We start from the raw sequence: 17,851 nt of genomic DNA on the forward strand, positions 1-17,851 counted from the left end.
AGGCTACTAAAATTTCAATCTAGAGGTTCCTTATGAAAGGTTCCAGCAAAGCAAACTTTCAAAGATCTATAGGATCAATCACTAGTCTTGCTGAGCTTATGTAATTAATTAGGCCAAGTTTGTGAAAACTGGACTTGTTTTACAAATCAATTAGTGTTGATTTGGCTTCCTCTGGAAATGAGGGTTTTTAGAGAAAAAAAACTATGTTTCAATAATGCACCTTCATGGATATAAAATTCTAGTTCTGATACTCTACAAATATTGTTTGCCTAAGCTGGACAACTTGAGATAAACTTGAAAAAAAAATTGTCACAATAGCACAGGTATGGACAATCTTCTTGCTTATTATTCTTTGCAGATAGTAACAGGACCCCATGGGCATATGATTGCTTAAACAACTAAAAATGGGATGAACTCCTCCAATGACTGCATATGGAAAGTCTTTTCTCACTGTAGACCTATCAATAGATAGACTATAGTGTTTTGTTTAATTATTCACTTGAGGCCAGGTTAATTGATACATCTCTAAATGAATATGCAAGTCATAGCCTTCCTGACCCTGATCTGACAGTTACCAGAAGCCCACCCCATATAAACCCAAAAGACATGATGTATTTAAAGGCTTGGAAGTCTAATATACCAGAGGTTTTAACTCCAAAATGGAAGGTCCCCTTACTGGGTTGTATTATGTACTCCCACTATAGTAAAATTAGGTCATTCTTAATGGATTCACATATCAAGAATTAAACCTGGACCTTCCTCACAGGAATCTAGTATGCAAGCTGACATGCTTTTGTATTCCTGTGAACCAGTGGAAGGCCTCGAATCTCTCTTTAAATGACAGTAATGGACTGAAAGAGAATTACCAAAGGTTTGTTTTTTCTTTTATATTTAGGCTTCTCTTTCTCATAATATGAACCCTATTTTGTTGTCTTTTCCAGTGTCTCCCTGCCTGGTGCCAACACTCCTTCACAGCCATAACTTCTAGAAGATAGCTGATCCTTTCTACTCAAGGAGGTTCATATATGTTGTCTACCTTGGATTGGCTGCCTCTGCCAGTGGTAACTCCTATGTATAAATACCTTCCCCCAATTGACCAATATTGGCCCATAGGTAGGGACATCTCTATGCCCCTACTCAGCAGGAAGAAGTTACAGAAGATGAGACCTTCCACCCTCAGCAACCTCAAAGATTTTAAGGGCCAAAATTGTCCAGGGGGGAATGATGTGGGAAACAAAGGCAGAAGGAAATGGCAGATAAAAGTAAATTTCGCTATAACCTGCAGCCCATTGGCAAATACTTGAGGAAGGTTTCTCCAGGAACTCCCTACTGTCTCAATGCTAATGATTTGCTTAGGGGGAAAGACAATATTAGCTTGACAATAGCTAGTCCTCCAATATCCAGTGAGTCTTCTTTAGCATATGAAAATCTCACTAGAGGGACACCTGGGTGGGTCAGGCTCAGGGCCTGACAGCTCAGAGCCTGGAGCCCCCTTCAGATTCTGTATCTCCCCCCTCTCTCTGCCCCTCCCATGCTCATGATCTGTCTCTATCTGTGTCTTAATAATAAATAAACGTTAAGAAAAACAGAAAAGAAAATCTCACTGGAGACTCCCCCTGGACTTTATCTCCCCTGACTCCATAGTATATATGACCAGTCTTTCCTCATGGTCCCAGGGCAGCTCTCCCTGTCCACGGGTTCTGTCCGCATGCTTTAATAAAATCACCTTTTTGCATAAATAAATAAATTGAATTAAATTAAGTTAAATGCAAACACAAGGGGCGCCTGGGTGGCTCAGCGGGTTAAACGTCTAACTCTTGATTTCTGCTCAAGTTGTGATCTGTGAGATTGGTCCCACATTGGGCTCTGTGCAGATAGCACCAAACTCTCAAAATAAATAAACATCAAAAAATAATAATAATAAAACACACAAAGACCAATCCAAAAAAGAAAAAACGATAACACGGACTTTATAAAATTAAAACTTGTATTCTGATAAATCTTGTTCAAAGAACCAAAAGACAAGCCACACAGACTGGGAGAAAATATTTGCAAACCACGTATCTGATGAGGAATCTGTATTCAGAATGTAACCTGATCCTAAATCCTAGCTCTCAAGGTCTTCTAGTTCTAGGTTGGAACCCACAAACTCTAGTTATTAAGTCTAGTGCTCTCCCTAATGAGTCCTCTGGACAACTGGGTTCTCCTTGGATTTTCCACCGCCCCAGCCCAAACACTTTAACCATTATCTCCAATGACTCAAGGCTCACCCTTGAAACAGGGTGATATCGAAAAAAAAAAAAAAAAAAAACACCAGATGCCGAATAGAAGCGAGGCAAGATTTTATTCACGGCCAGGCCAAACCTGATCTCCTGATCTTAAGGAGAAAAGTGCAAAGAGTGGCCCCACACAAAGGCAGCAGTGGGCTTATATGGATTTTAGCAAGTCAGAATACATCATTATTTGGCTAACCAATTACCAATTACTAGCTGCAGGGAGCAGCTAGTTTCATTACTCTCTGCCACCTGTTCACATAGTGCCTTCTGAGCCCCAGGCCTGCAGATGCCTCTGTGGGCTACCCGGCCACATACCTGAGCTAGCACCAAGGAGTATGGAGAGCTGAGTTTTCTGACCTCTGACTTGGTCGCCTACTGTGGAAAATGACCAAGGTATAGGAAGGGAATCCACAGGTGGGGAGCTGCCACAGGAAACAAATGTCTATCTAGCACAAGGAGAAATATCTAAGCCTCTGAATGAAGGCAGTATTGGTAGGGTTGTGGTTAAGGGAACAGAATGGAGGCCCCAAGCAGTATGGTCAGCTGGACCTGGTATCTCATAAGATGGCAGGAGAGGGTAAGAAGGACCAACTAGGTGATTCCCCAAGTGAATACATCAAGAGCAAACCACCCACATCTGGAAAGAGAAGGTATACATAGGTAAAATTCCTGAACATTTTTCTGGAAGCAGATGGTTTTTCTCTAGATGAGAGGCCTAATTCAAATCCCCTGCTGACACTTATGTGCCTCTAAATATGCAACTGGTTCTATAAACAGCACCTTCCCTGGTACCCAGGATGGGATTAGAGGCAGGTTTCCAAATAAAAGCTTATTAATTCCCCAAACTCTACTGTTTATGTTTTGATAAAAAGAGGTTTAAAATATACATACTTTGGGTGCCTGGGTGGCTCAGTCACTTGAGTGTGAGACTCTTGATTTAATTACAGCTCACCATCCCAGGGCTGAGTTCTGTGCTTAGATTCTCTCTCTTTTATTCTGCCCCTCTCCCCTGTGCACCTCTCTCTCTCTCTCTCTCTCTCTCTCTCTCTCTCTCTCTCAAATAAAAAACAAAATTAGAAGTAGCAAAAATAATTTTTTAATTAATTAAAAAGTAAAATAAAATATTCACACGTATCTGCTTTGTTGGTGAAAATATTCCTGCAAAATTGTACCTAATTTACTTTTGTTAGTGAGTAGTGCTGATCCTTACACACACTAGGGATTTTACTGAGTTGTGACTATTGGATTCTAGAGGGTTCACTCTTTTAGAAAAAGAATGTTTAGCTCTCATGCTCCAAGGTTCTAAGAGCAGAAGGGAGCTTCATTCCTATCTTGGAGATTCTAAGATATGTTTAATAAGATAAACCATCTTTAATAAGATAATCTTTAATAAGATAAACCATCAAGTTTGCTGCTTCACTAGGATTCACAAGACTCACTTTCAACTTATATGGGGGGTTCGGGTTTATTACAGCACGGGGATGAGTGCAAAGCAACAGGAAGAATTTGTGCATCTGGCAGGGCCCAGAGAGACCAGGCACAAGCTTCTAAGCTCTTCCCTGTTCAGGGACACTCAAGATGTGTTTTGTCTCTAACAATAAACTACAGAAACATATGTGAAATGGATTTCCCAGGGAAATCCATCTGAGTCTCAGGGTCCAGGGATTTTATGGAGGAGGGCTGGTCACATAGGCACATCGGCTCCAATCAGTCATGGTAAATGAAACTCAGGACCCCAACAATGAAATCAAGTGCACATCATCAATCTTGATGTTTGTGCAAAGCAATTCTGACAAGCTGATGTGTCATGGCCCACTGCTCCAGATGTACAAAACAAAATCATCAACAGTTAACATGAAGAACTTTCCCAAGGTCACATTCCCAGGAATTGAGCCAGTCATGATTTCAGGCTCCCTTGGAGATGTGCAAAGACTGAGCAACCAGACCTGCTGTGTTAGCTCTTTCTTCACAATTCATGCCCTGACCCTGGGTCAGGGGTCAGCAAAGTGGTAATAATTATTTGGTCCTTTTGATTTTTTTCTTTTCTCTTCTTTCTTTTTCTCTTTCTTTCTTTCATTTGTTCATTCATTCATTCTTTCTTTTGTAATCTTTTTCTTTCTGTAAACTCATAGAAATTTGTCCTTATTTTGGGTGTCATTAAATGCCACCATAGTCGAGATATTTTGTTCTTTTTTTTGTCTTTTCTTTTCTTTTTTTTAGAGAGGGAGTGAGCAAGTAGGGGAGAGGGGCAGACAGAGGGAGAGGGAAAGGGAGAGAGGGAGAGGGAGAGGGAGAGAAGGAGAGAGACAGAGAGACAGAGACAGAGAGAGAGAGAGAGAGAGAGAGAGAATCCCAAGCAAGCTCCATGCCCAGTGCAGAGCCCTATGTGGAGCTCGATCCCAGACCCCTGGATCATGACCTGAACTAAAATCAAGAGTCAGACTCTGAACCAACTGAGCCATCCAGATGCCCCTATTTTGTTATTTTCTTATTTGTTGTTTATCCCATCTGTTGAGGTTTGTTTCTGTTTTGTTTTGTTTTTTACAGACTTGTATTTTTGTATCTGCTATATCTACTTGGTTCTTCTTTATAAATTTTATGTTTGCTTTATGTTGCCATGTCCTCCTTTATCTTTTTTCAGATGTTATTACACATACTTAGAACCTGAACTACCTGAGGCTTTATGTGCCTTCTTTACACAGCTCTGTTCTCCAGATGCTCAGGTACTTTCCTCTCGAGCTGCTGGGGGCTGGCAGCCTGCACTGCTCTAGCTCATGACTCTGTTTGCAGATGTCTCAGTCTGCTCAGGTTGCCATAACAGAATACCAGACCACCTGGCTTAAAACAGCAGAAATTTATTTTCTCAAGGTCCTGGAGGATGGAAGTCTGAGACTGAGGGCTGGCATGGTGGGGTGCTGGGGAGAGCTCTCTTCCTGGCTTATAGATGGCCACCCTTTCACTGTGTCCTCACATGGAGGTGGGAAGGAGAGAGAGAGGAGGGGGACTCTCAGGTGTCTCTATTTATGATGGCACTAACCCCATCTCAATGGCCTTACTCTCATGGCCTTCTGTAAATCTAATTATCTCCCAATGACCCCATCTCCAAATACCATTTATTGGGAGTAGGGCTTCAGTAGGGCATGGAGTGCCCCTGGGCACAACCTAGACTGGGCCTCTGTGGACCTCCCCCTGAGCCTTGCTCCCTTCCATGAGCTTCAGTGTAGGACAAGAGGCAGGGCAGGAGTGTGGGCACAGACCACCTGCTCCATCCACATTGTTTGTTGCCTGCGTGCCACCTCCACTGGGCATCAAGATGACTCGAAATGGCCCACCTTCCATGGACACTGGGAGGCACTACTGCTTCTCTGTCCTGGGTAGTAAAGGGGTCTGTGCAGTTGTCGGGGCAGGAAAGGCTCATGGCTGGGCTCCTTCTGACCTAGACAAGGTTGGCCTCAGGACCTCTCTGTTTGACACAGGCCAGCTGCCTCCTCCCAGCACAGTTACCTGCTGCCCACGGTGTCCTGGTTTCCATGGTGGTGGTTCAATCCACACACTTCCTGTTTTGCTGCTCCCCAGACTCAGCATGAGGCCAGAACCTTCCCTCTTCCCATTTCTTCCAGAGGCCGCATGAGGATCTGGGCTTCTGGCAGGTCATGAGACAAAGACTCCAGAAAACTTGCAAATTCTTCAAAAGAGCTCTCCATTCAATCAAAGAAATCACACAAAATCTATTCCGAAGGTTGTCATTTGAAATATTACCATCCAGGGCAACTAACATCAAGCAATACAATCTACTTTACAAGATAAGGCATTATACAAATTAAAAATGACTTTCTAGGGGGGCCTGGGTGGCGCAGTCGGTTAAGCGTCCGACTTCAGCCAGGTCACAATCTCGCGGTCCGTGAGTTCGAGCCCGCGTCAGGCTCTGGGCTGATGGCTCAGAGCCTGGAGCCTGTTTCCGATTCTGTGTCTCCCTCTCTCTCTGCCCCCCCCCCCCGTTCATGCTCTGTCTCTCTCTGTCCCAAAAATAAATAAACGTTGAAAAAAAAATTTTTTTTAAATGACTTTCTGAAAATTACGTATACTTTTTAAATCTGGATTGCTTAGAAGATTCTTTTGTTACAGATGATACTTCAGTGGTTACAGAAAACAGAACAGATTATATATAGTTAAAAACTTCATGCATCTGGACTAAGAAGAAAAATACTGTTGTCTGGGAGCACGACAGGTGCTGCATCAGTGGCGCCCTTGGACTCTCCCTTAATGCTCAGACTTTGCCTGCCTGTGAGGACAGCAGGCAGGTGCTTCTTCATCTTTCCTTCCTGGTCAGCTGCCAGCCCAGACGATCTCTCCGCAGCCTCAGCCCTAGCTGCACATTAGGGTCTCTGGGATGGGGGCCAGAGGTCAGTATGTAGTAAAAGTTCCCCCCAGGTGATACTGATGTGCAGCTGAAGACAGAATGTCCCCTCATACATTCTTACAGTGAAGTAAGGGATTCAGCAGTTATTATCTGTAGAAAAGAACAGGTATGATAAAATCTAAAATCCATAAAATAAAAAAGAGTATTTTAACAAATGGAATGTGGGTTCGCCCTGCTTTTCTCCTGGGGAAGGAAGCCTCTGTTGTTTTCCACTTCATGCTCACTCTTCTGAATTCAACAAAGGTCTCCAGACAGAAGAATGCTTCCCGCCGAGTGCTGGGTTAGGGATGCCCTACCCCCACCCCAGCATTCTGAGTCAGCTTCTGGAGCAGAGCCCAGAAATCTGCATTCCTGACTGCTCCCTGTTGTTGCTGAAGCTGCTGGTCTGTGGAACACACTCTGAGTAGCAAAGCGCTAGATGGCACCACAGCCCAGAAAATGAAGTGCTGCTCCATCAATAAATGGCAAAATCTCCTCACCGCAAAACCCTTCATCCTCTAGGCAGGATCCCCCAAGACAAGACCATCATCCCAGAACCTGATGTTGCTCCTCCAGTGCTTCCAGAGTTGGGGTTGCTACTCTAATGTGCTCAAGTGCCCATTTTCCCCAAGTTCTAAGGAATCAACAGCACTGGTGAGAATATCAGAGTATCAGCCGTATAGCCATAGAATTTTCAAAACTCAAAATTTGTTAAACTGCAAAATGTCAATGTACCAAGCCTACTAAGAAGCAGTTCCAAGGGAACATGGTTTTCCAGACTCTCTGTCTTTCTCTCCAACTCTCTCTCTCTCTCTCTCTCTCTCTCTGTCTTTCCATCTCTGTCTCCATCTCTCTCTGTCTCTGTCTCTCTGATTATCTCTCTCTGTCTCTGTCTGTCTCTGTCTTTCTCCTCCCCTTCTCTGGCTCTCTCTGTGTGTCTCTGCCTGTGTCTGTCTCTCTTTCCCTCCCTCATTGTTGGTAATTTCAGTATCCACAAGCTGCTCCTTCCTACACCCTGGCTTCAGGGGGCTTGGATTTGCTCAGCCCCAACCATCTTGCTGATCAACCCTTCTCAGCCCCCAATACCTCTGGGGTACTCTACACCTTGCCTTGACCAATGACTGCCCTCCATCATTTAGTTTCAATCATGGAACTCCAAGACCCCTGGCATTCAAATTCCAACCCTCTGGCCTCTCGGCCCTCCACCTCTGCCCTACCTCCTGTGCTATCCATAGATTTGGGCCCATCGCCGGAGGCATCTCCACCCATTCTGTCCACAACCAACAAACTGCAGTGTTCCTGGAGTTGTCCCTGTCAAAGTCACAATGACCTCCTCCTTGTCAATTCTGGCCTCTGGAGCTCAATGCTCTGGTTCCTCCACCCTTAGCCCAAGCCATGGAGGGGCCCCTCACTCTTATAGTCTTCACAAAATCCTGGTTAGACCTTTAACTGGAAAGTCTTTGGTGCACCCCTTTATACAGCCTAAGATGGCACATCCTCTCCACTCTCTTGGCCCCAAAGAGCCACAGCCCCAGGACAGACCTCTGGTTCCTGCAACCCCGGTCAGCCACTCCTGTCTGTGAGGTCCACCAGAGGGCCCCCAAAAGAGGAAAAGTGCCTCTACAATGCAAACCAGCCCTCTGAGTCCCAACCTCCAGGGACTTCAAACTCAGCTACAGCCATTGTGACCAGATGTGTGTATATGAGAGGCATGTGCTGCAGAGAGCAGCCACAAAGCTGCAGCTGCAACACTTGGGACTGCCCTCCCCAGACACCTCCCCTGAGATGCTCAAGAGAACATGTGCACAAGGGACACCAAGGATCTGCAGCCAATGTTGCCAGTCCAGGACTTCACAGCCAGTGAAAGTTACTCCTGCTCCTGCCTACCCAGGGTGGCCCAGGTCCTTTGGTGGGCCTTCAGTGCTGCCCCTCCAACCTATGCAGTCACAAAGCCACTGGTACTTTCTGGGGGAGCCCACACATGTCGAGTGGCCCCAGGATGTAAGTTTGTCCCTCTCCTAGCACCTGCACACTGCCCAGCATAAAAGCGCTCATGCAATATCTATTTAATGAAAAATGGAGGACCTGGGACATTTTCCTGGATAAGTGTCTGTGGAAGAACAGGTCCTAGGAGCTTGAGAGCCACCCCCATGGCTCAGCTTCCTGCAATCTCCTACAGAATAACCTCCCATTGCCCCTACCCGCATGTGGACCGAGACAATAGGAGCCTTTCCTTTGCATTAAGGCACAGCATCCAACAAAGACAGAGTCCAAGAGAAGATGAGGTTTGGAAGGGGCTCCTCAACTCAACTACCCCATCCAGAGCTTGGGAGATTGGACTACAGGCAGATACAATCCCCCCTCCAGCCATGGCCTTTCTCTGCCCCAAACCTTGGTCCCACACAACCTTCGGAGCATCCTCACCCATTCAGCTCTATCCATCCCATGTGGGATTCCCCAGCCCATCTCTACAAAATTGCATGATGAACAAGCATCTCCCTGTACCCCCACTCACATCCCCAAACCCTCCTCTAGATGCCTTCAGTGAGTGTAAAGCCCAAGCAGTACCGAAAATGGCTTGAAAGCACAGGGAAAGGAGACTAGCCTGGCCTTTTACTGTGGCCAGGGATGAGCCACGGTGAGAGTTCCTGCTGTGGGCAGGGACTTTCTTGGTTTGGATCTTCCACCTGCCAAAGGAGGGAACACTGAGCTGTCTCACCAGCTTGCCCAGACATGGGACAGAAGAAAAGAGGGAGGTGAGACTGGAACACTGTCAGCAGTCCAACATCAAAAACCTTTGCAATTAAGAGTCAGACTCTTAATTACAAAATCTTTTATCACCCCTTGGTTTAGGGGACAGAAAGGGATGCCATGTGATCAGACAGCCATTGAAAATTGGCAAGTTTCAGCCACATTCATATAAATATTGCTCCCTCCACTGCCCACCCTGAGGAGGTCACTCCCCTCAGGGCTGACCATCTGACCTGCTGTCAGGGACTCACCCCTCAGTGCCCTTCCTTAAGTCCCGCCCTTCTCACCAATGTCCAGGCACCTCCTCTCCAACAACAGGGTCTGGAGCATTGTGACTGCAGTGACAAGTGCTGGAAGCAAGAGAAACTAACTCTACCAAAGCAAATGGGGATTTAGTGAGGAAATGAGGGCCATTCCTCACTGTGTTGAGGGTAGAAATAGACACTTGGTTAAGATGGAGTCCAGGCTGCTTCAAGAATTGTGGGTGCCACCATCACACCCTCTCACCACTGCCTTTGGTCCCTGGGTGTGTCTGCTCAAGATCTGAGTTCCAGGAAGAGAGAAACTGATTGGTCTAGGTTAGGTAGCATGCCTGCTCCTTAATTCAACGGCTGTGACCAGTGGGCTGGGGTCCTCATACTGGCCCAAACCCTAGGCCTACCACTGAGACAAGGATGGGGAAAGTACTATAACCAACATTGCAGGCACCATCCTCAGAAAAGGTATGTGAGGAAAATGAGGTTCAGAGAAGTTAAGTAAAATGCCCAAGGTCACACAATGAGGAAGTGGTGATACATTATTCCTTTATGTATTACTGAATCAATTTGCAGGTATTTTTGTTGAGGATTTTTCTATGTTCATGGGGGGATACTGATTTGCAATTTTCTGTTCTTATGATATCCTTGTTTAGTTTGGTATCAGTGTTATCCTGGGCTCATAAAATGATCTGAAAAGTATTCCCTCCTTTATTTTCTAAAAGATTTTGTGTAACATTGATTTTAAATCTGCCTTAGGTTTTTAAATTTTTCTTTATTTTATTTTGAGAAAGAGAGAGAATGTGAGCAGGGGGGAGGGGGCAGAGGTAAAGAGAGAATCCCAAGCAGGCTCCATGCTCAGCACTGAGCCCAACATGGGGCTCAATCCTATGACCCTGGGATCATGACCTGAGCTGAAATCAAGAGTTGGACACTCAACCAACTGAGCTACCCACGTGCCCCAATTATTCTTTCGGTTTTTGATAGATTTTACCAAATGAAACCAGTTATGCCTGGAGTCTTCTTAGTGGGAAAGTTATAAATTCCACTTTTTTATTGTAATTTTGAAATAATCACAAACTTAGAGAAAATCTAGACATGCATTTGTGAGAAAGCTGCTAAACTGACACCTCATCACCCCTGACTATTTTGACACATATTTCCCAGAAACAAGAACTTTTTCCTACACAACTGTGGTGCATCCATGAAAATCAGGAGTTGCCATGGATGTAGAGCTGACACCTAATCCTCGGAATACACTCGAGTCTCATCCAACATCCCAGGAACCTTGCAAAGTGAAAGGGGCCCCTCAACATCCCTGCTGCACTCAGTGTCTTGTCACCAGTTCCTGGGGACTTTCCAGGATAACAGGCCAGTTATTTGTGGAACGTGGAAGGTCCCTCATCTGGATCGTCTGACATGACCTCATGATAGGTTAAGGTTCTCCTTCCATGACAAACATCCTTAGGTGGTGCTGTGCCTGTGTCCTAGCAGGAGGCATGCAGCTTCTTCTTGTACCACTGACAATCACCCACTGAAGCTGGGGTCTCCGGGGGTGTCCATCATAATACTCTTTCTCTTCTGAAATTACTAAGCATTTTGGGGGGGGATACTTTCAAACTATGTAAATATCCCCTTCCTCAGAGAATTGTCAATGTAATCACTTATGTAATTATACCTGAATGCTGTTACAACTTCCTATTTTACTCAGTGCATTACAGTCTGTTATCTCACTGTTTATTTTGATGCTCAGACTATCCCAGACTTGAACAATAGGATGCCACCCAGGCTGGCTCCTGTGTCTCTGTGACATGTCTCCAGTCACTCTGTGAGCACCTCCTTGCTTTTTGCACTAGATGTTCCAAGGTTTACCTTGTAATTTCCCTAATATGGCCCTGGAATCATCCACCTCTCCAGAGAGCTCTGGTTTCTTGGATGAAAGCTGTTTTTAGAAGTTAGGATCTGGGCTCGTTGTTATTGGATGTTATAGTTAGGTACTTTCTAGCTACTATCTATCTATCTATCTATCCTTTATTATACACCTTATTATACCTTACTGTAACAGTACACCCCATTACTAGTTTCTACCTTAATACTGTTGTGGCCAGAGCACACAGAGTGGCTCACTTCTCCACAGAATCATGGCCTAGATTTCCGGTTTCTGTCTCCCCAGGTGGTGGAACTCACTGCTTACCATCTGCATCTGATCAGCTTCATTCTGCTCAACTTCTCAGTGCCTGAAAGAGTGAGCACTTTGAGAGGAAACAGCAGGAAGTCAGACTCTCTTCAGGGAGTCTCCTTGGGATTCAGATCCTCCAATTATTTGTTTCCTAAAGCATTCTAATTTAAACTATTAATATGACAAGTACAACAAAAGAGCAAATGAGGGAGTTTATAGTTTGACAGTTGATGATGGTTCATATCGGAGGAAAGCCAGCCACTTGTGGGCACAGGTTTAGGAAATTTCTCCAGACTCAGACACTATGTCCTTTTCATGTTGAGAGGAGCAAAGGAGCTGAAGTGCTGCAAGTTCTGTCTTTGTTTCCTTCAGATGCCTCCTTCTATCTCTGCTCCTTGGCTCCACTACAGGCAGGTTCTACATTCCTCCTGCCAGGGTCACTTTTAGCCAAAAACTCCAGGTTGAGTAGCTTTACCAAGCACCAAGGGTCAAATGCCACAAACTTGCATCAATTTTTCCAAACAAAGGGAAGAAGAGGAACACTCCCAACTCAGTATCTGAGGCTAGCATAACCTTGATACAAAAGCTGGACAGAGACAGTAAATAAAAGGAAAATTAAAGCCTAGTGTATAATTGCTAAGCAAAATATTATAAAATTAAACCTCACAATGTAAAATGCTATCAAAATATAAAACAATATTAAAGGATAGTACAATGTGATAAAATGGACTTATTCTAGAAAAGCAAGATTGGTTTAGTATCCAAAAATCAACTATAAGTAGGGGCAGCTGGGTGGCACAGTCAGTTAAGTGTCCAACTCTTGATTGCAGTTCAGGTCATGATCTCATAGTTCATGAGTTCCAGCCCCACATTGGGCTCTGCACTGATGGTGCAGAGCCTGCTTGGGATTTCTCTCCCCTCTCTCTGTCCCTTCCCTGCTTGCTCTCTCTCTCTCAAAATAAATAAACTTTAAAAAATTTTTTTTCATCAACTTAAGTAATTAACCATATCAACAGAACAAACAGAAATAACCCATATGATCATTTCAGTGGAGGCAGAAGTATCATTGTATAAAATTAAAAATCCATTCATAATAAAAAGAAAAAATTTTTGGCAAACTATATGAATAGAAGGAAAATGATTTAATCTTTTAATGTATCTTCAAAACAGTTATGCCAAACATCAGGCTTCATGGTGAAGTCATAAAATCTTTCTCCTGGAGACTGGAAGCAAAATACAAATAGCCATTTGCACTGAATGTTGTGCTGGAGATGCCACCCAGGCAATAAGGCAAGAAAAAGAAAGGAAATAGATAAAACTGTCATTAGTTATTGATTACATGATATGAATACTAAAAAAATCCAAAGAAGTCTGTAAGTAACTATTATAATTAATTAGCAAAGTGCAGCACCTGTGTGGCTGTCAGTTAAGCGTCCAACTTCAGCTCAGGTCATGATCTCACAGTTCATGAGATCGAGCCCCACATCTGGCTCGCTACTTTTAGCGTGGAGCCTGCTTCTGATCTTCTGTCTCCCTCTCTCTCTGCCCCTTCCCTGCTGGCTCTCTCTCTCTCTCAAAAATAAATAAACATTTTAAAATGCAAAATCAAACACTTAGGAAAAAGCCTAATGAAATATGTGCAAGAAAAAAAAAACATACAACATTATTGAGAGACTTAAAGAAGACCCAGACCAAAAAAAAATATTACTTGTCCATGGATTGGAAGACTCTATTACAAAATGTTAATTCTGCCCCCAACTTATCTATAGAATCTAAGCAATCCCATTCAAAATTCCAGCAGGTATTGTGGAAGTCAACAAATTATTTCTGAAATGTATATGGAAATGCAAGACTAAAATAGCAAATACAATCTAAAAAAAGAGTAAAAAAGAAGATTTACATTACCAGATATTAAGACTAATAAAACCTACAATAACACAGACAGATGATATGGGCATAAGAATACACAGGGGCACAAGAGTGGCTCAGTCAGTTGACAGTCTGACTTCAGCTCAGGTCATGATCTCACAGTGCATGAGTCTGAGCCCCACATCAGGCTCTGTGCTGACAGCTCAGAGCCTGGAGCCTGCTTCAGATTCTGTGTCTCTGGCTCTCTCTCTCTGCCCCTCCCCTGTTCATATTCTCTCTCTCTCTCTCTCTCTCTCTCTCTAAATAAACATTAAAAAGAAATTTTTAAAAAAGAATAAACAAAGAGATCAATGAAACAGAATAGTGTTCACTGAGCACAACCACTTTGGAAAATTATTTAGCAGAATCAGGTAAAACTTATCATATGGAGATTCTACCACCCCATAAGTCCTCCCTCTCCTGGGCAAGTAACCGTGGCAGGTGGAATGATGGCACCCCAAAGATGGCCACATGCCAAGCCCCACAATCTGAGCATATATTGCTCTACATGCAAAAGAGAATTAAGGTTACAGATAGAATTAAAGTTACCTAATAAGTTGACCTTTAAACAGAGAAATTATCTGGGATTATTCAAGTGGCCCCAATCTAATGAGATAAATCCATGGAGAAGGAAGGCAAAAGAGTCTGTGAGAAGGACTGGACTCACCACTGCTGGCACTGAATATGGAGGAAGAGGCCATAAACCAAGGCATGTGAGTAGCCTCTAGAAGCTAGGAATGGCCCTCAGCTTATAACCAGCATAAAAATGGGGACCTCAGTCCTATAACTACAAGGAGCTGAATCCTGCCAAAAACCAAAATGAACAGGAAACAGCTTGTCCCCTGGAGTTGTTCTTTCCCCAGAAAGAAATGCAGTCCTGCTGACACCTTGAGTTTATCCTGGTAAGACCTATGCGAAACTGCTGACCCCTTGCAGAACTGTAAGAGAATTTGTGTTGTTCCAACCCACCAAGTAATTTGTAATTTGTCACTACAGCAACTGAGAATTAATACAACAGAGCAAACAGGAAACATGAAATATCCAACTACAGTCCATGCCTTGGCTCCTGAGTGTGCATGCATGTGTGTGTAACTGGTAATTTCCCTAACTGGTAATTCCAAAGATGACCACTCTTAACATAATGCAACAATCCTTCTTTCAATCATAAAAGCACTCCTCCTCTCCCCTTGGGAGATGGCTCAGGACTGGGCCCAAGCAGTTGATTCTGCAGCAAGCCAAGGACCTAGAGGCGCTGTCTGTGCATCCTGGAAGGTACAAATGTGGAGTTTCCTGATCTTGCAGCCTCTGGGTTCCAAAGACTTAACAGTTAACCAGATACCTAACCTAATCAATGAGGGAAAATAGAATAATCAGAGTAAAAACTTTCTTTCACAAAAGGGAATGTAAATCCAGTAATCAGTGCTCTGAGTAACACAGTATGTCCCTTTGGGTATGGAGGAAGTTAGGGACAGATCAGTGGACACCTTGCCTGGCTGGGTTCTGCCTGGGTGGAAGATTTGTTTCTGTTCCCTTCTGTTCTCTATGGCCCAGCCTGAGAGGGGTGTTGGGAAGGGTTATAGCCCGGGGACAACATTCTGAGGGTGGAGGTAACCATCCTGGAGGTGGCCTTGGGGAACAGTAAGAGGCCACTGCGCCAGGGCACTTTTTGCTGACACAATCTCAAACACTATTTTGATGCCAATTGATTTGTTTCCTCTAAGTCCTGCCATGACCACTGCCCCTGTCTCTATGACTCTAGTCAGTGGCTTCTGATCCAGCCTCCTCTCTGCCTCCAAGCAGTGGGAACAAAGAACTGAGGTAGCCAGGCAGCCCCAACCCAGTCCAGAACCCTGCTCAGGCCCCAGACCACAACCACATCCAGATGTATGGCAGATGCGGAGGTACAGAGGCAGGTGAGAACCTTTGTCAGGAGCAGGCACAGCAAGAGTGGTTTAGGAGGGTCCCAGGATCCTTCCCATCTCCCAGGCTATCACATCCCAGTTCCCAGAATACCACAGATTGTCAGTCCCCGCTCTAACTCTGCCTTAGTACAAAGAATTCAACTTTTGCAATTCAAGAAAGTAGGCAATTGCTGGATTGTACAGTGGCCCTGGTACCCTGGCCCCAGGCAGAGTCCATCTCTTAAATCTCAGGATGCTTTTCCACTTGACAGCTTTCTGCTGTCAAATCAGCAGGACTGAAACCAAATGGGTTGGCCTTGTACTGCCTCACCAGCAGTCTTGATAAATAGCCAACACTATTTACCTAATAACACTATTCTGGTATCTAACTAATATCTAACAACATTGGCTCCTCCACCAAGAGTCCTAGGCCCCAAGACCCAGTGCCCTTGCTGAGTGATGAACACAGCATAATTCAATCATAAAATGAAACACACATCCTGGTTCTTTTAGGAAACCTACCAACGTCTCTTATCTAATTAATTATTACTAAGTTTTCCTTGTTATAAAGTCTAAAGAAAGGGGCCTGGTTTGATACATTATCTGGTCATCTGTTTTCAAGAAACACCAGACAGGGAAATTAGGCAAGAGCATCTGAACTCAAGTGGTTTCTAAGAATGAAGATTCCACTGAATCAGGAAGCAGAAGTTTTAAAAGTCTTTTCTGAAGAAAGATTGTAAAGGACTTAGAGACTACTTTTTCAGCACCCCGCACATTAGAAGTAAAGAGGGTTCCATGTGCTGATCTCTGGACCTGCAGCCAGATCTCTGGACCTTTCCAGACTTTGTTGGGACTGGCCTTTCCTCTCACCTGGGAGGAGAGGGAAGAAGGACTTTATTTATTTGGGGGTCTTCAGCTATGGCTGTGGAGGGACTGCACGGGCAAGGCTGGTCCTGAGGAGACTGAGACCCCTTTCCTGCCAACCTTCATCTCCTCCAGCCCCTCCACAAATGCCTCCCACTGCAGTTAAGAGTTTGCTGAGGTGGTTTTGGAAAACTTGAGTGCTGTTTTGAAGTCTGCAACAGCCTGGCTGCATGGTGCTCTCAAGACTGGGGCTCGGTGTTTCTGCCTCCACTACTCTAATCAACTTCATAAAATTCAAAGTAGGAATCTGATGCTGATAGGAAAATACTTAGATTCCCATTATGCTTTCTGAAGAATCCAGAGTCACTAATGTGTTTTATTACTGTTTTTTTTTTATTTTTTTAATGTTTATTTATTTTTGAGACAGAGAGAGAGAGAGCATGAACGTGGGAGGGTCAGAGAGAGGGAGATACGGAATCTGAAACAGGCTACAGGCTCTGAGCTGTCAGCAGAGCCCCACGCCGGGCTCGAACTCACAGACAGAGAAATCATGACCTGAGCTGAAGTCGGCCGCATAACCGACTGAGCCACCCAGGTGCCCCAATTACTGGGGTTTTTTTTTTTTAAGTGTCCTGGATTAGTTGCCATTTTATGGACACTGAAAGAAAACAAAAGCACTTCTTGTTAATCATCCCCATGCCGAAGTGAGTGGTTTGAAGTCCTGAGGTCCCGGTAATGACCTAAAGGAAGGCAAGGAAGCTCCCCCTGGGATAGCCACACCTCACCTGTCACCTGTTACCTGTCACCCTGCATGTGGGAACGCTGGGAGGCATTTCCATTACTTACTTAATACCTGGTCCACAAAAACAACGCAATCATCTCACACACACACTCACACACTCACACACACACACACACACGCACACGCACACACGCGCGCGCGCACACACACGCAGCCGGTAGAATGAAGTGTAATGGCCCCTGGGCACAGACTTATGCAGAGGTTGGATGTCAGCCAGTAGCCACTGCTGTTCTGGAATAAACCTTCCTGGGCAGGCTCCTCTGGCCGCGGCATGAGCGTCGGGGCGGCCCGGCCGGGAGGGTTCCTCTGTCCGCAGCGACCACAGGTTCAAAGGGGCTCCTGGTTCAGTTCCGAGTCTTTCGCGCCCCCGCGACACGTCTCTCCTTGGGGAACCCCCTCCCAGGGAGCGCGTTCCCTGGCGCCCAACCGCACATCGAGGGAGCCCGTCGGGGGTCCTGCTTTCTCGAGAGGGGGTCCTGCTTTCTCGAGCAGAAGACCTGCAGAGCGGAGGCGCAGC

This window comes from Prionailurus bengalensis, chromosome C2, assembly GCF_016509475.1.
Source record: "Prionailurus bengalensis isolate Pbe53 chromosome C2, Fcat_Pben_1.1_paternal_pri, whole genome shotgun sequence".
Taxonomy (NCBI): domain Eukaryota; kingdom Metazoa; phylum Chordata; class Mammalia; order Carnivora; family Felidae; genus Prionailurus; species Prionailurus bengalensis.